This window comes from Aquila chrysaetos, chromosome 3 (assembly GCF_900496995.4).
Source record: "Aquila chrysaetos chrysaetos chromosome 3, bAquChr1.4, whole genome shotgun sequence".
NCBI classification, from domain to species: Eukaryota; Metazoa; Chordata; class Aves; order Accipitriformes; family Accipitridae; genus Aquila; species Aquila chrysaetos.
Genome location: NC_044006.1, coordinates 42,164,584 through 42,191,741, shown reverse-complemented (window position 1 = coordinate 42,191,741; position 27,158 = coordinate 42,164,584). Strand labels below are relative to the sequence as shown.

General features: G+C 44.2%; 1 long non-coding RNA gene across 1 annotated transcript; it reads left to right on the top strand.

Annotated features, from left to right (window-relative positions):
• Positions 1 to 461: 461 nt before the first annotated feature.
• Positions 462 to 26,407, top strand: LOC115339480. The gene is made up of 4 exons (XR_003922740.2): positions 462 to 475; positions 4,128 to 4,133; positions 17,740 to 17,746; positions 25,682 to 26,407. It is a non-coding gene; the product is annotated as an uncharacterized LOC115339480 (long non-coding RNA).
• Positions 26,408 to 27,158: the final 751 nt, after the last annotated feature.

Sequence of the window (27,158 nt, the reverse complement as noted above, 5' to 3'; positions counted from 1 at the left end):
TAACAAAAGATTGCAGGATCCTAGCAGGATCCATAGTGGCCATAAAACCCAAGGTGTAGTCTTTTTTCAAAGCCACACTGATGCTAAGAAAATGTAAGGGCACAGGAGAGATTTCCAATGTGCTGTTTATGATAGACCAAGATGTTATGTGTCCAAAGCCCAAAAAGTGTTTTTTAGACATATTCCGTTTCTGCTAGGAATAGCAGCATGCCTGTTTCTCCTCTGTGTACATATGATTGTGTTGGCATCTCCTGCATAGTCTGAACATGCAATTAAGGGATTTATTCCAGGTTAGAAGAGAAGAACAAAGCTTCCAAGGATACAGCCTACCTGAGAGTCTGCTGAGTCTGTGTGATCAAGACAGGTTGAGTGCGGCTGGTGCCAAATGATAAAAATCATTAGATCCAAATTCAATATCCAGCATTGCCATTGGACCTGGAATTTCTGTGAACTGGTGAAAGATCCCCCATGCATGGTGGTTACAGTATCCGAATGGGTCTCAGAAAGGCGGAACAGGCTGGGAAACTATAAACTGATATCACAATATCAGAGTTCAGTAATATACAGACTGCCACTTCTGCATCTGAAAGAAAAGCAAATGAGCTACTGCAGCTCCTGAGCTGTCACTGCTATTCCTTCCCAGGCAAATATGTGGCTTTACAGAAGTGGTAGCTGTGGTAAAAACAAAGGAAAAGTTAGGGAAGTAGGAAAAAAAGAATATGACAAGAGAAGAAAAATATAAAGCAAAAATGTAGCAGCTTTAGCAAAGTCATTATAGTACCTTAGCAGCTAAATGTGAAAGAATATGAACCACAACAGATTGTTTTGTTAATTTTCCTTGCACCTACATACATATTTATTAGTTTACAAACAGAGTACAAAAGAAGCATAAAACAGTCCCATTCTGAGCTGATAGCGTTTTGCATCCATTTTGCCTGGGTCTGGATGACTCCACAGGTTTAGGGGCAAAAAATAGCAAGAGCGGAGTCTGAATGCAATGCAGTGATATGTAGCATGTACAAAGGTAGTTAGTGATACATCTAGATCACGCATGGTTAGAGTCCAGAGAGAAAAAGACAAATGAAAAATAAGATACAAAAAAAGGTAGAAACTGGTGAAAAGTGGAAATAAATGAGGCCCAAGGAGTAACTTCCAGTGAGAAATACTTTAAGAAAAGTGTGATCTCCTTGTGGACAATTTACAAACAAAGGAGGTGAAAGATCTTGGATAAATTATTCATTATCCACCAAGCTCTAATTAGAACACACCCACACATGCGTGCAAAGGTTGAGGGGAGCTTTTTTAGCTTATATAAGCAGTTTTGATCTACCTCCTAAAATGCTGTAGTGGATTGCCAAAGCAAAAACATGGCGACTCAAGACTTGTCTCAAGCTGGATCTTTCTTAGGATGTTTATCTCAACAAACAGTTTTGAGGATATCCCCTCGTGCCAAAAAATAAACAGATGAGAATTCTTCCTGTAACAAAGGAATATGGCATCCCATAGATTGGATTGCTAATTGCAGCTCTGTATTTCTTGATGACTGATTATGGCATTAAAATAATTTTCTAGATGTACACCTCAAGAAAAGAAAAAAAAAATCACACTTAATGACTGCAGTTCTTCAGAGCCTGCCAGGAGAACTGGATGCCTCAGGATGCATTCAGATAGCACTCATTCAGTAGTGGCACATAAAATCCACCTGTCCAGAGACTCCATAAGACAAATTTATCATTCAAGTCCAGCATTTTGAAGATCATATTCCAAAAGCCATTGCTAGACTAATATTTAATTGATAGTCTTATCTGGCAGGAGAGTTATAATAGACTCTCTAGGCTGACTTTGAGTCAATCAATTACCATGAGATTTGGTCCCCTATTCTGTTGATGCCTGGACTTTCTTTTTTGCACAGAGGGGGGTTGTCTTTGAGATCATGAATCTGATACTTCTCACTATTAGACCTGTACATGGAGAACCGAATGCACAAATGTTCCAAAAAGAGGTGTTAAGCATTTGCATTTACTTGATTAGTATATGCAAGTAAAGTAGTTGCAGTCAGACTTTTATTTGCTCTCAGAAACATGGCCTAAATTCTTGTAGAAAAAAAAATATATTCTAGACAAAAATGGGATTTGGAGACTTTTATCTCTCCTTTCTGCCATGCTACTGTCATGATTATTGTGAAGAATATGGATATGCTGGCAGATGACACAGAAGCAAAGCATATTCAATGTTGTCAGTACTCATGAGTAACAATGGGTTAACCAAAACATAGTGTGTGGCATAGCCTAATTCCTGTCAGGGTGTAGAGGTACAGCAGCTCTGACCCATGGTGGAGCAAGACAGAAAAGTCCTTGCTCGAGACTCAGACTTGAACCTCACTCATTGATAAGGAGTTATTTGGTGGTGGAGCTAGAGAGCCAAAGGTGGGTGGGCCTGATGGTGGCCATGTTATTCTTGTGCTTTAACTCTCTTAGTTATTAAGCTCAAAAGAGCATTTGAGCTTGACCAGTTTCATATTCAATTCAGGCTGCAGGTGAAAAGAAAGGATTTATGGCATTAGCAAAGGAAATATCAATGACAAGCCTCCTCCAGGAGTGACGTGACACTTTGACAAGCTTTGGAAAGAGACTTTCAACCTGTGAGCTGTGCAGTCAGGTTTTAAATAATTTAATATTAAAATAAAAATATTGTTTTACCAGGACAAAGATTTCAGCCATGAGAATCTCTGCACTTACAGAGCAGAATCCAGTGAGGGGAGGCCATGCCATTGTACCAGGAGAGTTAAGGAAATAGAAATTCTCCATGTAAACAAGGGAGAGCAGCTCAATTTTGCCTCAAATCCAGTTGTGTGCATTCAGGCCTTGCATTAAGAATAGTCTACATACCTGCTTAACTTCAAGAACGAGCACTCTCCTCAAAATCTGTGCCCTAAGGCTCTTCCTCCTTTGTCATGCAAGTGAGCTGCCCCCGCCTTTTCCTGTATAAGTCATGAAAAGACCATGATACATTCTTTTTTTCTCTCATTGCATACTCATATGTTTGTATAGCGATTACCTTTGCAGCTAACAGATGCACTTATTTTAGGGTTCTTAAACAGAAAAGCAAAATCATCTTGTATCTGCATCTTTCTGATCCAGTCAGATGTGAAAGGTTTTCTTTAAGCTACTGAAGGAGAAAGTTTTTCTCTGCTTGCCTTCTACATTAACGTTTTTTGAATAATTGATTCCCTTCTGGGGAAAAGCAGCAGAGCATTTTCCTCTACATGCTGATCACTTCTGAAGGAAAAGGCAAGATCTGATGGACCGAAACTCCTTTTAGGTCTGTATGACAAGGGCTGATCCCTTAAATTAATTAATTCCTAGTAACAAATAGCAGCCCCTCAGGCGCAACATTTATTGGAATAAACCACTGTTTTATTTTGCTTTGTGGAAGAAGTGCAGAAACCACCTATGAAGAAAAACCCAAGACATTGACAGAAGATTTTGAAAGGTATGCATAATTTAAGGATTACAGTAATTGACATGCCTCCTATTCTTAGATTTCTTTCAAGTCAGGGGTGTGTTTAGTAGATTTGGCTCTTAAATTATAATATGTGTGAATTAGCTATTCATTCCTGTATCTAGATCTTTGCAAATCATAACACATTTATGGAAAGCAATCTTCTTCCATTTTCTAATTGCCGAGCTTGAGGGGCTTTTTTGCTTCTGGAGATTACACTAGTAGATTTTAAATGGTGGTTTCAGTTTGCCTACCCAACAGCAAAATTACAGCTGAAATTTCAGAATAGAATTTGAAAACATTTTCCTCTTGGCTTGTATTCTCCTAGTTCTGCATTCCCGGGCATGAAAACGTCCCTTCATAAAGGCGTACGAAGCAAGATCCCTGCCCCAAGAAGAAGATAATTTAATCCAAATATAGAGGGTAAGAACAAAAAGATCAAGTGAAGAGGTGGTTGCAGATAGTGCCGGAGGGCACACTGAGCAAAGTCTAGGTGAAAGGAAGACATGTGAAGAGAGTTTTGAAAGCAAAGAAGGAATTATCTTAATGAAGGGGTGGCTGATCCAAGTGCAAAATGTTTCTTGAGAGTACACAGGACTCAAGGAGAGGAGGAAAGACAAAGAGAGCATTAGGTGAGAATTAGGTGAGGGCTATGCCTCATCCCCATTAAAGAGGTTTGCTAATGTAATTTACGCCAATAAAAAGCATGTGCTGGCAAAAATAATTTTTTATTCATGAATACATCAGTTCAGCAAGTGCTGAATAAGCAGCTTTATATACACACACACACACACACACACACACGTCTACAGAACCTTTTTGTCAAAGATCACAAAGACAACAAGCAAACCTACTACAGTCCTAAAGACCCAAGAAATTTCTTTGCACGGACCTGCCCAAAATTGCTCCAGAGGACAGTGGAGTGGACGGGAGACAGTTAGGACACTGTGCGCTAACTAAGACCTTTCCTTCTGTGCAGAAATGTAGGCAGCCAAAGAATGAGGCAGCCTTGAACAAACAGGGCATTTATTTGAATCCAACATACAAAAGAAAGGGAGCCAAGGATGGGGTGAAGTACATGATCATCAGAGGGGTAAGAGAGAAAAGGAAGTAAGCTATGAAGCCTGTGATCCAAATCCTTGTGTATATCAAGTTCAAACTGTCATCAGATGAATATGGGCTGTGATGATTTAATTTATGCTGAAAAAAATCTTCTGATTCTGAACACTGCACAGTTTCAGGTAAAAAAAGAGATGTGTACATTGAAAGAAGGCCATTAGCTCTTCCGTTTGAAGAATGTGTGATGACTTCAGTCCACTTGTGTTTACAAAACAAATGTGCTAACCTTCATGCTGGGTGTGGGGCCCCTAATTACTCACATTTATCCCTGCCCTTACAAAATTCACCTTTTTCAGGTCTCCTGCTTCACCTCCTTTTCAGTAAAAATAAAGTAAATTACTTCACTTAGCTTCTGCTGATACTTAGAATAGTGCAATTTATTTGAACAACAATAACTTACCAATAAATAACTAATAAACCGGCTAATTTTGTAGCCAGCAATTTTGTAATGGATTGTATAGATTTGTATTACACTTTTATTTACCAGAACAGATGAAGAACTGCAGCAGTCAGCACAGCTCAGGAATTAAGAGTATTGCAGAATTAGAAGTCAGACCTAATGTTTTGGGCTAGACACTGTAGTGACCTAAATTCAAAAGCTAATCCGTGTCTCAAGTAGTTTTTACTGTAGATTACACCCATGACAGCGATCATGGAACAGGAGATTATGACTTATCTTCACGAAGCCACTTCTCCTCTTTACAAATGACTCTTTCTGGAACACTATCATCAAATAAGAGCATTATTTATTTATACAGCTCCCAAAAGTATGTTAAGCATTTGAGTGCAGAAGCAGGCAGGATGCAGAAGAGAGGCATTTTTTAGTCTGACAGAACCAAGACTTTGCACATCAACCGTTAATTTCCCTTCTTTTGTTGTCAGTTCGTATAGCACAGATCACCGTTCCTTATCTCTCGGCAGCAAAGATTGGCAGGTAATGCTAGATATTGTTTTAAAGGTACAGAGCAAGATACAGTATGCCAATTCAAAAATATTAACAACTTCTTCCAGAGGGGATTTCCCAGTATTTGAGAGAAACTCAAGTCCAGAGCACCTCTTTAATGCAAGAAAAAAGCTCAGAAATTACATTAATAGATCTTGTCCTGTAAACCTGTCTACCAATGCTGCTTTTTTTACTGGCAGACCATTAAGGCATTACCTTGACATGAGTTTATTTATCTATTTGTAAATAAAAATGAATCAACAGATATATTTCATTTTTATATTGTACCACATGGTTCCGTAATTAATTGGGCTCAACTGCTCTATGATTTCATTTGTTCCGATTAACGTAGAAGCATGTCAGAGCTTACAGAAAGTTAATCACTGACACTAAGACATAGATGTTATACAGCGCAGTGCATCATTTCCCTATTTGTGCTGAATGTGAATTACTGTGCTAGGAGAAACGTGAATAATGCCTCAGATCCCTCATACCTTCAAACACAGACGTGCATCGGTTTGAGTTGAAATATAATGCATTAAATCATTTGTATGTGTTATCTCAGGGATTAATTTGACCCATTCACCCTTTACAATCTCCAAAGACAGAAAAGCCAGTTGGGCCAGGGGTGCTGGATGGGACTTGCCTGGGCAGGGACGCACGGATGGACTGATCCTCACCACCTGGAGCCCCCTCCCAGCAGGTCCCTGGAGAAGTGAGTGCTCATACTCGTGGCACAGCCTTAACAGGTCTGAGATTTGCCAACTCCCTTCTGACTTCAGATGTCTTCACTTCGGGGTCCTTATCTAAGCCTTGGCATCGAGATCCCAGGGATGGCTTAGGCAAGCTGTGGGCAGCAGAGGCCAAAACTTGACTCCCCAAAATCATGCAGCTGCTGCTGAGCTGTGGGGATGCCTCACTTGCCTACATCCACCTCTGGCAGTGCCTGCGGTCCTGCCTCCAGAGGTGCCCAGGCAGCGCGGGCTGGAGCTCCTGCCCTGCCCCAGCTCTCAGGCTCACAGGCAGCCAAAATCTCCCAAATCTGACCCACCTTGTCCATGTACGCAGACACACAACGACAAGGCTGAGCTAGAACAGGAGCTGTCATCCCTCTTTTGCACGCAGCCTAAATAACCTGAAGATTTCCTTTCTTGGCCCACAGGGGTTCAAATTCCCATCTTTTATAGCCAGAAGGGTACCGGGCTACTGGCTGGGCTGGGTGGTTTGTTTGCCATTTCTCTGGGTGAAGCTGTGCCACCAGGCAGCACAACAGGCACAGCTCCCATGCCATCCATGGATTTTGCATTGAACGAAAGTATGAATAGCACCAGCAGCCACGTCCTGAACACAAAAATCCTTCCTCCCTGTTGAGCACCTGCTGCCACCAGGTGACAGCATCTGGGTCCCCCATAAATCTGTAGTTTCTTTCTGCCCATGTGGTGGTCATGAAGGTGCTCTCCAAAAGACAGGAGATGAAACCTCTTTCTTACATGGAAAAAGGTCCAAAATTCATGGCTGCTCAGAGTGTTTCAACCAAGCAGACCATTAAATGGGAGGTAAACACCAGTGCTCTGTTTTTACTGAAAGCGAAAAAAAAAGAAAAAAAGAAAAAAAAAGGCAGTCCTCACAGTTCCCTGAAAAAAATTAATTATAGGCAATACTCTATGAAGATTTCAGGTTCAAGGTGCCGAGTGGATGGCAGTGCATGACACAGCTCTGAGACGGGCACTTCAGACGTGACATCCCTGTACCCAGCAGGACGGCTTGGAGGAGGGAAGGAAAGGTAAGATCCTTAACTTAGAGTAGACCCTGCTCCTAAGATTATGGGTTACCTGAGTAAGAAAGAAAAGAAAGAGAGAGGGCTTTACCCCTGGGGCATGGGGCCATGAGCAGCTCTGGGTTTTGCAGCCTGCAGGAGGAGAAGAGAGGAGGCTTCCCAGCATTTCGGGACAGGAATTAGCACTTCGAACTTCCTCAAACACTCCCATGTGCAGATAAAGCTCCGTATGAACACCGTGCCCTTTCCAGCAGGGATTTTTGCCAGATTCCTCTGCTAAAGGCTGGCGTAATCTAGGACTGCAACTCCCAGCAGTCTCCGAGGTTTTTTTTTTTTTCCTGACAGCTGGAAGAAAAGGAAAGGTTAACCCACTCTGCTCGTGGAGCTCCCACCACCAATCCTTACCAGCACACCGAGATGCAAAAAGGGGTTCTTTTTTCCCCATGGGCTTCTTCTCCCATACCTGCCCCCCCCAAAACACCACTTCTTCTCTGATTCCATCGTTAAAAAGAAGTTATTACTGAAACTGAGGATACTTGTCCACAGAAGTTCCCTCCATTCTGTCATGGTTTAACCCCAGTCCCACGCTAGCTACTATGGTGAAAATTAACTCTTCCCAGCCAAAACCAGCACACATTCTTAAAGGGCAGGACCAGCTCAGAATAGGGGCAATGTGATGCATTTTGTTTTAAAGCTTGCCTGCAGAAAGAAACAGAATCTGACATCCCCTGAGTAGCATCTTTGGATGTGTAAATATTGAATGTACTGAAAGAATAGGCAGGTGATGTAGGGGGATCGTGAAGACCTCTGTTAGTTAATCACTTGGAGATCTCTTGCAGTGAAAGGCAGCAACTCAAACGCGCCTTCTTTATTTTTGACAGCTGTTAGTATTTGCAAAGTTACAGAAAATATTAAAGTCATAGGAGAGATAATGAAAGCACAAAGGCCTAATAAGATTTTTCTTTGAGGTTGCCATGAATTGCTTATGAAGCCAGCACTGTCCCATCTGATAGCAAGCAGCAGATGTTTACTGTGTCTTGCTGGTACATACAGATGTAGTTCTGCTCATCAGGTACATTGGAAATCTAGGGGGACTAGCTCTGTCCACAGGGACTTAGTATGAAATGTTTGCAGGTCCTTCATTGCTAATTTGTAGAAATGTATTTAAAATGTAAGAGAATATAGTTATAATGATATCGTCAAAATGAACAAAATTATGGCAACTATTTAATGCTGAATTAAGGTAGATGCTTGTCAAATATCTTAATATGCTTAACAGAAAAGTTAGTTTTCTACCTGCTGGAAGATGTTATGCCTTTGCCAGATACTAGATCTCACCAATCCATGCTCTGATAATTGTAACTTCAGTCACCATCACTGAAAGATGGCAGGTGACCTGTCTCCCAGTAAATATAGGACATTGGGTAACGGCGGAAAGGCCCATATTGCTAAAAATGAATTATTTTACAAAATATATTACAAGGTATCGCATCCTGCAGTGGTCAGCACTGAAGCGTCATCTATAGTTTGAACTCTGGGTTCTGCCACGTTTCAGGAGTTTCCCACACTGCTGTGCTAGTGCTGAACCCTGTCCTGGCCCTGGGGTCCCCCAGCTGTCCCCAGGGAGGTGCCCGTGCCCAGGGCTGGGGCTGCCCCAGACTGTCCTGCTCCCTGGCTGGGGTGGTGGGACAGGTCCTGCCTGCAAGGTCCTGCCCTGCCGCCCCTGGGGAGCTCCCATGGTCCTGGACCCCAGGGAGCACCCAGCTCCCATGGTGCCCTGGCAATTACTGCATATTGACTGTGAAATTTTATTGTACTATTTGGTTTTATAAAGAATAAAAAATTATTACAGCTGGCAAAATAAATGAGCTAGGAGTGTTTTCCAATGCGTTATCCTGACGTTATTTATGTGTGTGTATGTGTGTTTGGCTTGCTGAATTTTCTGAATTACAGTGAGAAAAAAACCCCAACGATTTGCAGCAGTTCTTGGTTACTTGTGCCAGTTAGCCCATTTCTAGAAAAGGCATTACTATGACAAAAGGATGCATAAAAGCAAACTTAGCTGGCTTTGTCCTAACAAACTGCACAAAACTGCATTACAGAAGTAATGGCTGGCTGAGGATGCTCAGGCTTGGCCTCAGCTCCAGCAGCCCTGATGTGGCTGGGGCCAAGAGAGGCTGAGGAGCTGGGACTTTGCTTCTTCCCTCCCTGTCCTGGGCCCTGCTAAGCCCGGGGACCTCCTAACCATCCCACCAGCACTCCTCCCGCCTGTCTGGCTCATGAATGCCAAACAGATTGCTGAGAAATGTAGCTCTCACACAGAAATCCCAAACCAGCAGCGTGGCAAATGCTTGTAAACAATGTTTGTTATAGCCAAGTGTGCTTCCTAGCCGTTTCTCAGAGAACACCAAGTATCTTACAAATTCAAACAAGATGCTTACAGGGTGATGCATTTTGAGAGATGCATACACAGTCCATTAGATGTTAAGATCAGGGACTCTCTTGCACTGAGTTAGAGGAAAGCATGATTCTTTTTCTCTTCACTTTCCTCAGCCTGTCCTGTATGCTTTGGCTATACTGAAACTGTAAAGCAGTCACATAAAATCCTCCCAGTCCCTTCTTGGTAGTTACCTCTTCCATTACCAATGAAATATAACCTGACCAATAAAGGCACATAAAAAGCAGCCACGTCTACTACCAAATAGTTCAGATTTGTGTATATCCCAAGATACTTATTTCTGTCCCACATGCAGCCACCTGATTGCAGCTTGCCACCTGCTGGGTTGTCTCTCTTAAAACCTCTTGTTCCTTATACCCTATACTGGGACCTCCATGGGGCACACACAGTCTATCATATGTGTTATTTATGTTTGTACAGAGCCCAGTATAGCGGAGCCTGTGTGTTGGCAGCCTTTTGTTCCTGAACAAATTGGTAAATAAAATGTTATGCAGTCTTGGAAATCAAATGGGAAACAGAGCATCATTATGCCACTGCATAAACTGCTGGTACTGTGTGCAGAAAGGTGTGGGAACAGGCAAGAGGGTGGATCCAAAGTATGGAGTAGCTCACATGAAGGTTTGGACTGAGAGAGGTCTGTAGAAGTATGGCCAGCATGGCAAAAGCAAACCAGGAATGTTTTTTTTACTGTTTCTCATAACACAGATCATATGATATAAGGGACAATTAATAAAATTTTCAGATAGCAGATTACCCCAAGCAGCATATGAGGACATTGTGGAGATCTAAAGTGCAAATGGGTTCAAAAGGGAATTTGGTGAATTCATAGGAAATAAACCCAGGGACAGCTGATAAACACGATGGCCCAGATGCAGCCTTTGGCAAGGGAAAACCCTGTGCTGTGCATTGCCAGAAGCTGGAAGGGCTCAGCAAAGGAGGGATCCTGCCCTGCTCCTTACGCTCTTCCCATCAGTGCTGGAAATCAGTAGATGTAATGAATGATGTAGTTCCTGCTTATAGGCTGCAGCGATCCAAACACTAAATATCGATAGCTGAAAGTCCACTTACTATTAAAAATAGCAGTGGGAATATGAAGTACATCTCTCTTCTGTCCGAGCTCTGGAGGGACACTTCCTTGCAGAACCTGCCGCAGGAAGCTTCATGTAGAGGCAAGCGCTGTGCCACCTAGGCGATTGCTATAAGCAAAGCCTCCGAAATCCATCGCTGCTTGGGAGTAATGCTGAAGGTTTTCAGACCCTCCTCTGTGACATATAACTGTTTCCCGCACCACCAAAGAAATCTTTCACTTCCTTTTGTGTGTGAATGTTCACAGAAATTTTAAGTTGTTTCTTAGACAGATGGAGTGCTTGAGTCAGTCCTCCTATCATTTTCTTTAACAGCAAAATGGGATTTGTTGGGTTTTTCAGGAAGAAGGAGGAATAATTTTGATAGCTCTTCCATGAGATCTCCTGTATTGCTGATCAAAAGGATCAGAATCACACCCAATAAAAGACCAGCAAAACTGCCCATTCTAGACCAAGAAGTGTATTTCTGGCTCTAGCTGTGAGGACGGTTGCTTAGAATTTAGCTAATGTATTAAAAATATCTGTATAATACCATATACAAATGCAGTTTATAAATAGACACATTTGGGGAAGTATCTTTACTCCTCATTTATCCAGGGCATATGGACTAGCATGATGATAAACTCAGTACATGCACATTCAGGATCTCTGGTTAGGCTAAATGTTTGCCTGATTCAGCATAGCATGCTTTAATAATGTAATTCAATTCTTCCTCATTTTTAATGTTATTTCAGCCCGTTAACATAATTTGGTGAGCTATTATAGTTGTTACAGCTGCTAGTTTTGCCCTTAATACTGATTTCACTTATGACCTCAGTCAGAACTAGATTTAAAGTTTGAGATGATGTAAGTGAATAAGGATTATTAGATTTATTCATACGGCAATTTAAATAAGAAACTGCCTGGCTTAGAATAAACGGTAAATGAAAAATGCATGTGATTTATAGACCTGTCCATTTTAAAGATTTATACATACAGTAGGATGATTAAGTAAGAGACAGACCTGATTATATGAAATATGTAATTTTTGTAATGCAATATTGGAAGCAAGCTGCTAAACAGCACCAGCATAACAATGATTGCCCAAACAGCTTTTATTATGATATTACTGTACAGCTGGTATGCAGTCATGTAAACACAAGCAGCAGGCCTCTGACCATTTCTTTTCCTTGATAATTGGTAGACGGTGTTAAGTTCCCATGAGAAGCATCTTCCCCTCTCAGTGACTGCACCACCATCTCCCATAAGTAGGCGGTGGGACTGCAGTGGCCTCCAGGCTTGTCTACCCCTCCCATTTAAAAGCACAGGTCTCCTTTGTGTCTCTGCTTTCCTGCGAATGTGTGTTCAAGCACTCCCAAGGCCATATGCCAGGATTACGGATCTTCTTCCATTAAACTCTTCTGTATCAGAAATATGTAGACATTTCTGAGACTCAGCAGAAGCAATCGTGCCTCTCCCTCACGACCTGAGAAGGTCCAGGTGCATCATCACAGAAACAACGGGATCAGCAAAAATCCTTCTGCTCTTCTACTACGTACCAGAAAGAACAAGCTCTTCCTTTGCTCTCCATCAAGCTTGAAGAGCAAAAAAAAATTTATTTGCCTTTATGGATTTTAAGGCTGGAAGAAGCTGTTGGTAATTATTTAGTCTCCCTACCTGTATAACGCAAGCCACAGACCTCCATTCAGCAGTTCCTGCCATCTTCTTCTTTAGTTCAGGACTGGATGAAGTCCTAAAGCTCACCATTAATACAGTAAAAGGCCTTCGTGACTAACACATGGGAATGATGCTTTAAGACCTCTCTCGTCAGAGGATTACTATAACCTGTTGTGTCTCCTAAGGCACTGTGGGATCCCGTAAGAATAAAACAGCAATACTACTTGTGGTTATTCTGACATTTTTGTGCATACAGAAGTGGAGATTTGAAGACCCCATGGGAAACATACATACACTGTGTGTAGGGATACTAGGCTACGCCATTCTACATGAATTAATACACGTTTTATGAGAAAGCTTAATAAATGTGTTCCAAACCAGGGGGGGCTTCCATAACATAATTTGCATGAAACAGAATTGACCCAGAAAATTTTAATCTAAATCCCAATCTGATTTGTATAAAGTAATTTAATTTCCTCCCTAGTAGTTATATGGATTTTATCAATTATACCAATTAAATTGTCAAGCAGATTTATTGACCAGTCATCTACAAGACACTTTCTTTGATGTACTGTTCTGGTATCATCAACTGGTCATGCATGTCTAGCCTTAGTTTTTGGTGTCATTATGTGCAGATGAATACTCAAAAGAGAAGGTTCTAATAAATGAGTGGTGTGAACCAAATTATGAAATGAGGATCAAAAGCTCCTTATTTTGAATTGCAGACACAAAATTACAGGTAATGGCAGATGCAATCAATTTAGATGCTTAGCCATCCCACGTGGAAAACATACATTTGATTTCTGACCTCAGAGTTGGATCTCAGTTAGAGATCTCCATGCTAATAGCTATTATCTAAATGTAATCATTCTTGCAAAAATACACATCCAGTTAATTTTAAATATAAAAACTAAGGCATAAAATTTAAAGGTTGGTTTTGAACTTGGCAACCTATGTTTTTCAGTATGTTGGATTTTCTCTATTGCCTGGGTTCCACACAAGTGGCAAATCTTCCTGAAATAACCTTATTATCCACCTTGAATAATTTTGTTATTGAAATAAATTTTAATTTGTCAGAATAGATTACTAGAATCAGACGTCTTGCTTCCATTGAGTGAGTCACAGTGCAACTTCTGATTTCTTCATAACGTTTTCCTAATTTCCTTCTACAAGTTTGCCAAGAAAATGAGAATAATACTGGAAAAAGAGTCAAGAAGTTACAGATCTTTGTGGTCAAGGAAAAACCAGAAGTATGTAGTCGCTAAATAAGGGGATTACTGTGGAGCAGATTCAAAAGTCTAAAGAAAAAAGCAAATGCAAATAATGAACTTGACACCCACTGGAGTTTTTGGTCCCCATTTCGTTACTGCAGCTAGACAAGGTACAATGGCAAGCAGCCTCCTCTCCCATTAGGGTTTCAGAGAATATGCACCATAGCCCATAGCATGTTTGGTGTCCCTAGAATATTTTTCTAGAGCTAAGGTTTTTTTTAGAAATGCTAGGCACCCAGCATGAATAAGAGAAGACAAAATTGTCTACCATCAATAAAACTAAGCCATGTGGTGTTGGTTGCAGGCAACCACAAACCTGGTGGTTGGTATTATCTCCTATTACACCTAAATCTAATATTTTGCTTTCCACCATTGACATAGGAAGTCTGAATTTTTGGTTCATGTCACTGTGATGCTTAAACTGTAGTCTTAAAATGTTTTGAAAAGTTTGTAAAAGTGATAAATGGCATGAGACGGTAAACAGAGCTGACATGTGAAAGACAAAGACCTTTTGGAAAGAAAATAACTTGTTGAAACATTGAAAAGCCATTTGGACTACTTCAGAAATACTTGGCTACATGCATAATCTCAGTATTTTTGGTAAGCGTGACTATGAATGTATGCTTTAGCCAACAGCTCTGTATCACTCTACTGCATGATGTCATGAAAGGTTTTTCATGATGAATATGAAAGATAAATAAGAGCTAGCTATGTCAGTGCCAAATACAGACCAAATACACCTCCTTAGCTGCTTGATGGCTCAGGACACTTTCTGTCACACTTACCCTTTCCCATGGCACATCCATGGTGTCTCCTTTTCCTCTTCGAAATCCCCAACATTTCTTCAGCCTTTTGCACATTTGAAAAAAAAAGAATAAGGGAACTAAAAGGTTAATATGCAAGCAAACAGTGTAAGAGAAATTTCTTCTTTGGACAGGTAGCTGGTTGCTGACTGTTGTGAAAACAGTCTGCAAGAGTCCAGGACAGCAAATACAGCTCCAGCCGGGACTATGCTGAAGGCAATAGCCCAGATGTTGAGCTGCATTAAAGCCATGCTAAGCAGGTTAGGAAATAGGAGAAAAAATTGATCCAGACGCATGGTTTCCCTTCACAGGACTTCACCCGCCAGTCTGGTCTCCAATGTAGAGTAGCTGTTTTACTCATGAAGCGCCTGAATGTGATGCTGATGGATGGAAGCGTGCCGGGCAGTGAGAAGTCATGCTTGTGCCTAAACAGAAGAGAGCCATTGCAGCACATATATTCCATATGATTCCCTCCACTTTGCCATCTGCTTTGCATAGCTGGAGCAGCACAAAGCTGTAGCACAAGGTAGCACAAAGAAGTAGAAGGTACCTTCGGGCCTGCACTGGGGCACAATGCAGACAAGATATTGGGGAACTACTGATTGTTTTCATCCCATCTAGGAATCCTTTATATACTGCAGGCTGCAGAAACTTAAAGTTGCAGACAGTGACTACAACTCCCTTGTTCCCGAGTCAGACATCTCACCTTGAGTAAGGCAGCAATGTTTTTACTGGTTAATTTTGTGATGCTTTCCCATTAAAGTTCAGGGGCAGAGAGCCAAAGCATACACACCAAAATGCAGGCAGTAGCTGAGCTCTTGTTGTGCAGAAATCCAGGCGCTGCAGCAGGGACAACAGAATCAAAAGTGTCATTAACCTAGCTGGAGGGTGCCCTGCCAGAAAAATACTACTTTTCATTATGAAGATGACACTGTAACACCCCAAATCTTAGGGAATATTATTTTTTAACTACAGCAATTGAATAGTCTGGGTTTGATTTCTGGTCTTCAGTGCTTAACCTAGCTGTAATTACCCAGCACTGTGATTTAAGGAGACAGTACCTCACTCCTTTCTCCTCATCTAAGAGTAGCTTAAAAAAAAAAAAAAAAAGTATTATTTAAAATGGAGTCAAGAACATACTGGTGTCATCTGAATGACCCGAGGAGCAGATATGGCACAGAAGAAAGAATGACTCTTTCATCAGGCGGGTCAGCATCTGACACTGTGGGAGGAGAGAAGTGAGGTCAGGAGCAAGGTCCTTATCTTGGCCATGAGACCCTACTCCGGAAAAAGACTGACAGATCTCATTCAGTCCCGAACAAAGCGGCATGAGGGTTATGAATTGGCAGCAATTCACGTCTCCTGCTCTGCTGGCTCGTTTTGGCCATGAACATTGGTCATGCTGTCTGGTGGGCTGCGGAGCTGGCAGCACCTTGGTGGGTGTCTCTATTCCCTGCACCGACCCACGCAGGATGGTTTCTTTTTTCATTGCCTCCTGTGAAAAGCCGTGCCATTCAGACATTTAAAAACATCCCCACCAGGTGACCAAAAAAAAGCTCTGGGTTCAAAACTGTGTCAAGTTTTTTGCTAACATTTCCTTGTTTAAATCTTTAAAAAAGGAGAAGGATTTTTAGAAGTGCTTAAGAAAGTGGCAGTTCTAATTTAATTATGGGATTCAAAATCAATTTTATACTCAGGAGTAACTTTTAGTCTATTAATTCTGTGGGTTCAATACACATTGAGACAGAAGAGAGTGATTCAGCCAACATAGCATTGGCACATAAGTGCAGGTAGCAGTCTCTGTCACCAGCAGACCCTGTGTGCTTTGTTGGCTCTTCAGATATTATTGTTATTGCTATTGTTTTCATCCTTGTTGGTATTTTACCAACAGCAACCATATTAAGGGTTTTAAACAAAATATGAGGTGCAGGATCCCAGCAGATATAAGGGGTTTTAGCTTTTTATTTAGGCATGTGTAGCTGGTGCCTTCCTACGTGCTCATTACTTGGAGGAATTGGTGCAGAGGATGTTTTGCAAAAGGTTTTTGGTTTGGCAATGGTGAATTGCTTTGTGTAAGTTGTTCCAGCCCTAAAGGATGCCATGGGAGAAAACAAACAGATGCCTGAAATAGACCGATACTGATGCTGAAAACATCAACAAAACAGAAAAAAAGAGATGCTACCCAAACAGTGTCCAGGTAAGCATAGCATTAGCAACGCCTCTGTTTGCAAAAGCTTCCAAAAGAAAAGGCAGTATGATACATATACAGCTTCAACATATATTCGGCCTAATCACGGTGAAGATCCAGCCATTGAAAAGGTGGCAGCTGTTGCACCAATCTAGATCAATACGACATTTTCTACCTTTTCCACCCTTTCTCTGGAAGCATCCCAAAGCCAGACAGGTTGGGTACAGTGCATTGTTGGCACACAGCAATATGGTATGAGGGATCCATAAGTCATACAGATTTAAGATATCAAAAAGGAAAAAAGAGACAGAAGGAGATGACTTTGGATGTTGGGGTTTTTTTAGTATGGAAGGATCAATTACTTCTCATTTATCACCCTCTCAAGGAAGAAGGCAAGTGTTCCTCAGGTCACAACTGTTATTTCCACTAGCCCTGTGCTCTGAGTGTGTCTCTGTATGCGTGTGCTGTCTCCTGCTCTGGCACATGCCGTTGTGACTGTGTTGGTAGGAGGAATTCCTGCTGAGCCGTGGCCTCAGCTGGTACCAGCTACCATCTGAAAAAGGAAGAAAGCATTAAAGCACAGATTCAAAATAAGCACGTAGGTGCCTAACACCCATCTGTACAGGGCCGCTACCAACTGTCCTTGCACTAAGATCCATCGATGTAATGAAAAGATGCCCACAGAAGAACAAAGGGTGGATTTTCCTGAGCTAAGGCTACTGGGCCAGGGCAAATGGCCTCCCTCATGGAAGATGCAGAAGGAGCTCGATGCTATCCAGACACACCTCAAAGGTGGCAATACTGGACTTTGGAGGTCGGCTATTTTTCGAACTGTATTTCAAGGATGGAAAACGGTACCTTCCTGGTTTTAAAAGGAATTGACATTTATTTTCTTCTCTCCAGATGGTAGAGAGAAATACACTAAGTAGGTGGGCAAGGGTATGGGTCAAAAGAGAAAACCTGGGCCCATCACTTTTCTGTGGGAGCCTGCTGTGCATACACAGAGCTCCAGCAAAAAGGGGGGAAGTTCTGGCAAGGGTTTGGAGAAGGAGAGTTGGCAGCTTGTTTAAGTTGTCAGGATGAATCCAGGGAATAGCTTGCAAAAAGCAAGTGAGTTGCAGCTTCACATCACTTCTTGTTGCATGCTTAGCTAGTTGAATCTGTGAATGGGTGGCTTGATGTCTAGGGGACAAAGTTTTTACTTTTTCAGTATCTTGAGCATAAGATCATTCTATGTTGGGACATAATTGACTTCCCATCCCTGAGAGTATATATCTGTATATATCCCTTGCAAGGGCATGTACTGGGAGATGAGGCATGAAAGCATGCACGTGTTACAGACCTGTTTAGGAGGGTTTCATGAGCCACTCTCCCATGATTATGTCCAGCTCTATAAACCACTGCCTCTGCAGCACTAATGCAGCTATTTCAGAGCCCTGCCAAAGGATTTGTAGTAAGAGCTTAGTAAGATACATGATCCATCCAGGTATTTATACAGTGATTTCATTGGTATAGTATCTGTGTATCTGACATAAAGGAGAGCTGCTTCAAGCCATGTGATAAAAGTCTGATGTGTAGCAAAGTGGGTCCCAGATGTATGCTCAGCTTATGCCATTTGATTCCGAACATGCCAGATCTGGCCACTGCAGATTCATTCTCTTTTTCTTCTTTCTGCCCACGCGAACACCTTTAATAGATTAATTTTTTTCAAAGCACAGAGCAAAAATTTGACCAAAACTAACAAAGGAAATTTTTTTCTATTTGTTTTATAGCTAAGACTGCTAGGACTGATAACTGAAGCCCCTTCTGCATAGAATGATTTGCAAAGAGAGTGGTTAAACCCAGTACTAGTTGTAGGATCTCTTATGCAAGAAGTATGAAAGTAAAATTAGAACGGGGCACCCGTTACGAAAGTAATAAAAATGTTGCTACTTGGTCACAGTCAGGGTGACAAACTAATGGCATGGTGAGAAACCGGTCAGATAATAAAGTAGGAAAATTATTACAGCCTAAAACTAGGTGACAAATTCTTGACATTTGTATGTTTGTGACTGACAGTACCTGCCTGCTCCAAATAAGGGTCTGAACTTAACACTTGCATCAGCCGTGGCAAGTATTTCTACTCAATCACTTAGCCTCCACCATAAACGCTTTGATACTAAAGAGTAACATATTTATTAAAGCTGATATTAATACTTCTCTGAGAGAAGTTTGTGTATGAATTGCTTACCTTGATTAAAAGTATGTTTCACAAGAAGTAGGTTTATAAATTGAAGCGAACAGAAATGATGCCTGAAATGTCACATGCAAGAAACTTTGCTGATGTATTATTAAACAAAATAAATTATTATCAGAATTTAGCAATAAGGAAGAACCAAACAGCTATTTACTAGATTGACTGAATGTAAGACTAGCAGAGTACTTGAAACTATTGAGAGACTTCTCTAGAATAAATGACTACAGGTGCTTTTAGGAGCTGTAAACAGCTGAGATGTAATCTAAGTTCACCTGCAGCTCCACACATGGACACATATGCACTCTGTTCCCTAGGAGTTCAGACCATGAGTCTGGTAAAAACACCGTGATGCCTACCCAGGCTGCATGCCCTGCTTTCCCTTGTGTGGAGACGAGCCTAGGGGACCATATGCCATAGGGATCAACTCTCCTTCCCATTTGAGTAACTCAGGAGAAACTCCCGGTTTCCCAGGGAGAAACTACTCGGGAGTAGTTACTGTATTGCAAATTGAGGTAAGAAAGGAGAAGGAGGCCTTCATGATACATCATAACATTTTTCACAGACTCAGATTATGCTTTTAGTCAGATCTAGGGAAGTCAGTTGTCTCTTTTCCCTGATCAATGAGCTGCCAGAGCAGGGTAACAGATACAAGCTGTCATGGTTGCTGTTGTGCTGAACTTGATTACGAGGTCTGGGGAGATCTCTTGTTTAAGGGGTTCATGCTAAAAGAAGTGTTCACACTATGACATCATCTATGTAGGGGTCTTTGCATTGATTTATTAGTAAACATGCACAGAAATAATACTGACTTTGCAGATTGGGATGAGGTGCTGACTGCCTTTGTAGGCAGACAGAGTGTCTGACATGCAAAACAGCCACAGCGTTGACCGGGAGAGAGCACCCGAGCTCTCTGACACCAATGCCTTCTCTGTGGGACGCTGCTAACTGAGCACACCCTCATTCATCACTGTTTGAGGGCAGGATTTTAAAGTCCTGAATACTGGGAGCCAGAGACCTGAACAGCATCCCTAACTCTACCACCATAAAATCTCTTCTGAGTAAAGGTTATCTCCGATTTAAGGTGACTGGGCTGGCCTGACAGAGGTTTCAGTCCCTCTCGAGTGGCCTCTGTGCGCTGCTGAAGGTCTTAAGGACCACCGCTCAAAACTCAGTTCAGATGAAAAACTAACAGCCAAAAGCAACTGTAACAGTACCAAGCGCTTCTGTACCCTGTTAACCATTTAAAACCCACCATCTTGTAAAAGAAGACTAAGCAATTAAACCCGCCTGTTTAATGCTCGTTGTTGTACTGGCCTACAGGGGCCGCAAAGAGGCTCTTGTCTCCCCTGGGGAGTGGGTGGGATGTGCCAAGCTGCAGGCCAGGTGCTGGGTGCTGGGTCAGGCAGGAGGGTGCCCTGTGCTGTAAATCAGCAGCTGTGCTTCAGGTAGGACTGGAAATGCACTGGCCATCGGCACCAAAACGTTGAAGGAAATGTAACACTTTTCTAGCCCAGAGATGTGTCCAAAGGTCTTCTCCCACAGCATATCCACCAATGCCTTCAAAACACATGCTCCTTTTCTTCTCCATCTCCTGCAAGAAACTCCATAGGTTATATCTGTCGTCATATATTTCCTAATCATTAGAAGAGTTGATTTACAAGCTTAAAAATTATTTGCGAAGTTTTTGGCTTTGCTGAAAAAAAAAGGGGGGGGGGGGCTAACACCAATGAATAATGTGGAATGTAAGGACTTCTTGTGGCGGATGTCTGTCCTGGCATTTGTGCTATGAATCATAAAGTGAAGTCTCCTGTATTTAGCTTAGGACACATATAAATTTTTTTTTTTTTTTTTTTGCAACAGCAAAATAAACATTGTTACCTTCAGTTATGCTTCCAGTTAAAAAGCCTTAAAAAGCCAGCTATCTCTGGCATGGGTAAAAAGCTGGCAATGGAAGATCCTAGCAGATTCCAGCTCATCTGGATTTTTGAAAGAAAACTGTTATTTTATTGGAATTCAAGAAACAAAGTGCAAGAAAACGCTAGGAGTATTGCAACACACCCATTGCATAGTATCACGCTGGACACAATGGAAAAAGGGAAATATCATCTGTGATAACAGAAAAATGAGAAACTGTACCCATTACACACAGAGTTATCACTGAAGAAGTGACACTTTCAGGGTCTGCCCGAACAGCTTTACACCTTGCCAATGCCAAAACAAGTCTGAAACAGATAAGTAGAAGTGATGAGAAGTGATAAAAGGCCTTTTTGGAGGACAGAGAGAAGAAAACAGCTGCAAAAGTTGTCTCTAGGATGTGTGAGAGTAAGTTCGGGCAGTGCTAAGTAGATGTGTTGTGGAAAATGCATTTCAATAGGTGGGAAAGCAAAGGCATTGGACAGATATTTAGCCACCAGGTTGATGGTAATTAAATTCTAAATACCCGGGGCTGGGAAATGTTTACTACCAGAGGCAGGTGGAGAATCTCTTTGCACGGTTATATTCTTCTATTTATTTTTTTCTCCCCACCCCCCCGTCCTCCGTCCCCAGCTGCCTACTTTCTAACTGGTCTCCTTTATTTCCAGCTCCCTCCAGCAACCGACGGCAGTTACTCCCCCCGGGCACGGAGGAAGCCCCCAGGACACAGGTGGGCGCCCGGCCCCGCGGAGCGGCGCTCTGTGCGGGGGTGTCGGGGTTCCCGGGGTGCCGGGGGCGCCCGCGTCCCCTGCCCGCCCCCGCGCCGCCCCCCGCCCGGGGGAAGGGGTGGTGTGTGCGCGGAGCGGGGCCGGGTTTGAGCCTGGCTGCGGGAGCCGGGGCGGCGGTCCCTCCCCCCCCCACGCACACGCACCCCACGAAGCGCGTCGGCTGCGGAGATCAGCGGGCCTGCCGCCGGGCAGCCACGGGTCACAGACCCCCCGAGCCTCCGCTGGCAGCCGGATCTGCTCTGGCCGGTGCCCGCCTCGGCCCCGCCCCGCCCGGGGGAGCCGCCCCCCGCCCCGCTGCGGGACGAGGAGGAGGAGGTGGAGGAGGGGGATGGGGATGGGGCTGCGGCTGCGGCGGCTGCCCCGTGGAGGAGGTAAGGGCGGCGGCAGCAGCGGGACGGCCCCGGGGCGGGGGAGGCGCGGGCTGTCCCGGCCGGGCAGGCACCGGCAGCCGCGGGCTCCGGCTCTGCCCCGCCGCCTCGGCCGAGCGAGGGGTGGGAGGCGCGCCCCGGGGAGGGCGGACGGACGATCTGGGGGTGTAGGTGGGGGGAGAGCCGTGAGGACGCGGAGGAGGACGCTTTTCTGAGCCAGACACCCCCCCCCCCCCCCCCCCCCCAAAAAAAAAGTGAGGAGGGACACCTCCAGAAGCCGGGGGGGGCTGGCCCGTGCGCTCCCCCATCCCGCGGTGGCCTCCCGTCCCGGGAGGGAGTCACAGACAGCGGGCAAACCAAAGCGAAAGCAAACCGAGCGGCTGGTTCGTGCTGTGGAGCAACGCCATGCAGCCTTTTGCTGACGGAGCAGCGGGTGGTGGCTCTCCAAGCACCGGAGCGGGGTAAGCCCTTCACAGCTGCCCCGGCCTGGGCACACGCGTGGGCCCCAGCGCCGCTCGTCACCTGCAAGGCAGGGGGGGTGCTAAGCCAGGACTGACGCTTCGGCTTGGCATGTCCTCCGGAATCGCCTCGGTTTTCTTCATGTGGGTGCACGGGCAGCTCAAGAGTGTCGTGGGGGAGCAGAACTGCACCCCTCGCCGTGGGGAAGGGCGTGTGTGTGTCATAGTCCCGTAACTACACTTGTCGGGATCATTTCTTACATCTTGGAAGTCTTACTGTGCCAGGGCTGAACTGCAGCCTCGTTGTATCTGCTTCTGTTATCAGCGTGGCATCTCGAACGGTACACTCGCGCAAGAAGCGGTGACAACCGGTTTCCCTGTTTCGGTCTCACAGCATGCAGCTCTTACTGCGCTTCTGTCTGCATGCACCCGCGCAGACCCTCGTCCCTGCGGAAGAGCTGTGCACAGCTGTGATTCGAAGATTAGCCGAGCCGTTCAGCTGCAGGGACTGCTTTTCTGAGTTAAGTCGCTAGTGGGCATAGAGCTTCTTTTTCTGGGGTAGTTTATGATCTGAGACTTTCATAATACACTGTGCAGATACAAAAGATACAGTAATGCCAAGAGGATGATTTTTTGACTCAGATGTTCAGTACATTTTGAAATATCAAGTTGAACTACCAACATTTTTCAAGATGGTTTTGAACCATTATGAATAGCTGGTTCTTATTATGAATTAATGGACCAGCACCAACTAACAATTATTAAATTTGTCTTGCATGGTAGCTTTTCTTTTTTCCTTCTTCCTTTTCTTTTTCCTCTTCCTTTTTTTTTTTTTTTTTTTTTATTTCCCCATGCATCCTAGGTTCAGCTGGGATGGAGTTAATTTTCACTGGGAAAGGGCACAGCCAGGACAGCTGACCCAAACTAGCCATAGTAAGCATTCCTCTGCTCAAGATAGAGGAAATAGAAGGTACACACCACGGGGTAACCTGTGGTTTTACCTGGGTGACCATGGAGAGGACATGAGGAAGTGGGATGGAAAACCTACCTCCCTAGATTCACAGGTACCTGAGTTGCAAGGAAAAGCAATCAGAAAAGAGGATTCCTCCTGGAAGAATGCCACGGGCAATTCCCCAGACAGAGGGCTGATCTCATTTCTGATCCTCCCAAAGGGACTTCTGATTCACATTTACAAAGAGTTGAGTAATGAATACTTTGGCCAGGATTAGAGGGGCCCTGCCTCCAGCCAGGTGGAGGAAAGGGACAACCAGGTTTGTTGGACTGTGTGGATTTGATGGCCTGGCATGTCAGACCCACAGGAGTATAAGGCTCTGGTAGACACAGGGTACCCTAATGCCATCAAGCTATAAAGGGGCAGAACCCATCTGTATTTCTGGAGTGACAGGGGGATCTCAACAGCTAACTGTATTGGGAGCTGAAGTGAGTCTAACTGGGAATGAGTGGTAGAAACACCCCACTGTGACTGGCCCAGAGGCCCTGTGCATCCTTGGCATAGACCGTCTCAGGAAAGGGTATTTCAAGGACCCAAAAGGGTACCGGTGGTACGGGGCTTTGGTATAGCTGCATTGGAGATGGAGGAAATTGAACAGCTGTCCACTTTGCCCGGTCTCTTGGAGGACCCTTCTGTTGTGGGGCTGCTGAAGGTTGAAGAACAACAGGTGCCAGTCGCTACCACAACAGTGCACCAGCAGCAATATCACACCAACTGTGACTCCAGTTCCCACCCATAAGTTGATTCATCGGCTGGAGAGCCAAGGGATGATCAGCAAAACTCTACCCTTTAATAGTCCCATATGGCCAGTGCAAATGGCCCTACCTGGAGCCTCTGGCAGAAAGCACCTGAGGACACCCGAGGCCGACCCCTGGAGTTTTGGAGTCGGGGATACAGAGGATCCGAGGCTCTCTATACTCCAGCTGAAAAAGAGATATTGGCAGCATACGAAGGAGCTTGAGCTGCCTCGGAAGTGGTTGGTACTGAAGCACCGCTCCTCTTAGCACCCCGACTGCCGGTGCTGGGCTGGATGTTCAAAGGGAGGGTCTCCTCTACACATCATGCAACTGATGCTACATGGAGTAAGCGGGTCGCACTGATCACACAACAGGCTTGCATAGGGAACCCCAGTTGCCCAGGAATTTTGGAAGTGATCGTGGACTGGCCAGAAGGCAAGGATTTTGGAATGTCACCAGAGGAGGAGGTGACACGTGCTGAAGAGGCCCCACTGTACAATAAACTGCCAGAAAATGAAAGGCAATATGCCCCGTTCACTGATGGGTCCTGTCGCACTGTGGGAAAGCGTCGGAGGTGGAAGGCTGCTGTATGGAGTCCTACATGACAAGTCACAGAAACTGCTGACTGATAGAAGTGGCCAGTGCTCTATCTCTATACTGACTCATGGATGGTGGCAAATGTCCTGTGGGGGTGATTGCAGGAATGGAAGCAGAGCAACTAGCAGCACAGAGGCAAACCCATCTGGGCTGCCCCATTGTGGCAAGATACTGCTGTTCGGCTAGAGAAGCCAGTGGTAAAAGTACGTCACGTAGGTGCTCACGTACTCAAGTCGGGCCACTGAAGAACATCAAAACAACCAGCAGGTGGATCAGGCTGGTGGGCCTATGACACCTCAGGCCATCAAGGAAGAGATGCAACATATAGATGGCCTCATGATCGAGGGGTGGACTTGACTGTGGACATTATCATACAGGTTATCCATGAACATGGAACATGTGCTTCAATTAAGCAAGCCAAGCGGTTAAAGCCCCTCTGGTATGGAGGGCGATGCGATGGGTGAACTATATATATGGGGAGGCCTGGCAGATTGACTATATCACACTCCCACAAACCCACCAAGGCAAGCGCCATGTGCTATAATGGTGGAAACAGCCACTGGATGGCTGGAAACATATCCCATGCTCCATACTACTGCCCAGAACACTATCCTGGGCCTTGAAAAACAAGTTTTATGGTGACATGGCACCCCAGAAAGAATTGAGTCAGACAACGGGACTAATTTCTGAAACAACCTCATAGGCACCCAGGCCAAAGAGCATGGCATTGAGTGGGTATATCACATCCTTTATCATGCAGCAGCCCCCAGGAAAATTGAATGATACAAGGGACTGCTAAAAACTGCACTGAGAACAATGCAGGGTGGGACCTTCAAACATTGGGATACACATTTAGCAAAAGCCACCTGGTTGGTTAATACTAGAGGATCTACCAATCAAGCTGGCCCTGCCCAACCAAAACTTCCACATACTGCAGAAGGAGATAAAGTCCCTGTAGTGCGCATGAAGAGTATGTTAGGGAAGACAGTCTGGGTTAGCCCTGCTTCAGGCAGAGCCAAACCCATCCACAGGATTGCTTGTGCTCAAGGACCTGGGTGCACTTGGTGGGTGACGCGGAAGAATGGGGAAGTTCGATGTGTTCCCCAAGGAGATTTGATTTTGAGTGAGAATAGCCAGTGAATTAGACTGTACGATGTTAAATGCTAAATAACCCTGCCACTGTACATCATTATATCTGTAGTGGCTATATGCTGTATCAATGGTATTATGGTAAGAATCACCCAAATCACTGAAAGATGGACTTTGAAACCAAGTGAAGTGCAGCAGTGATGGAACTTGAACTGGCACCCAGCAAATTCCTCAAGATCAACGTCTTCAACCCGCAGACCGTGGGCATGGATTGCATCAAATACACCAGCTGCAAGCTCCGGAGGCAGCATGCAACAATCCAACAGCAAACACCGTCTCTCCTACCCTGAAGGACTCTTATGACAGATGGAGCCCCAAAGTCATTAAATAAAATCAACTGTCATGTTAGAGGGATGGCCCATAGACTAACGGATGATATCTGTGGGCAGGGGTGTATATATATATATATATATATATATATATACACACATCAAAGACAGGGAAAGTGGTGGTGATTAATTGGAAAGTCTAGGATCTGGGCATGATGCAGATGGTATAGAATAAGGTGTGGATAATGTCCTGGGTTTGGGTGGGATGGAGTTAATTTTCACAGGAATCTGGGAAAGGGCACAGCCAGGACAGCTGACCCGAACTAGCCAAGGGGATATTCCATACCATGTGATGTCATGCTCAGTATATAAGTGGGGAGCGGCTGGGGGGTCAGTGTGGTATCGCAGCAGGGGAAGCGGCAGAGCATCAGGTTTGGGGTAGTGAGCAATTGCATTGTGCATCGCTCGTTTTGTATATTCTTTTATTAGTACCATTATTATTGTAACTCCTCTCCTTGTGTTGTCCCAGTAAACTGTCCTTACCTCAACCCATGAGGCTCTACCTTTTTTTGTTGTTGTTTCTCCTTTCTGATTCTCCTCCCCATCCCACCGGGGGCGGGTGTGCGGGGTGCGGGGAAGGAGTGAGCGAGTGGCCTTGTGGGCTTAAACCACGACACCATGTGTTAGCTTGGTTATTTTTGTAAAGTAGTTGCAAAACTAGTTTCAACACCCTAACTGTAAGGGATCACTCGTTTCTGTGGAGAGAAGATGATTCATTTCTTTGCTAAATGTAGGTCTGGGCCTCTCAAGTACATTTTATTTAGGTGAA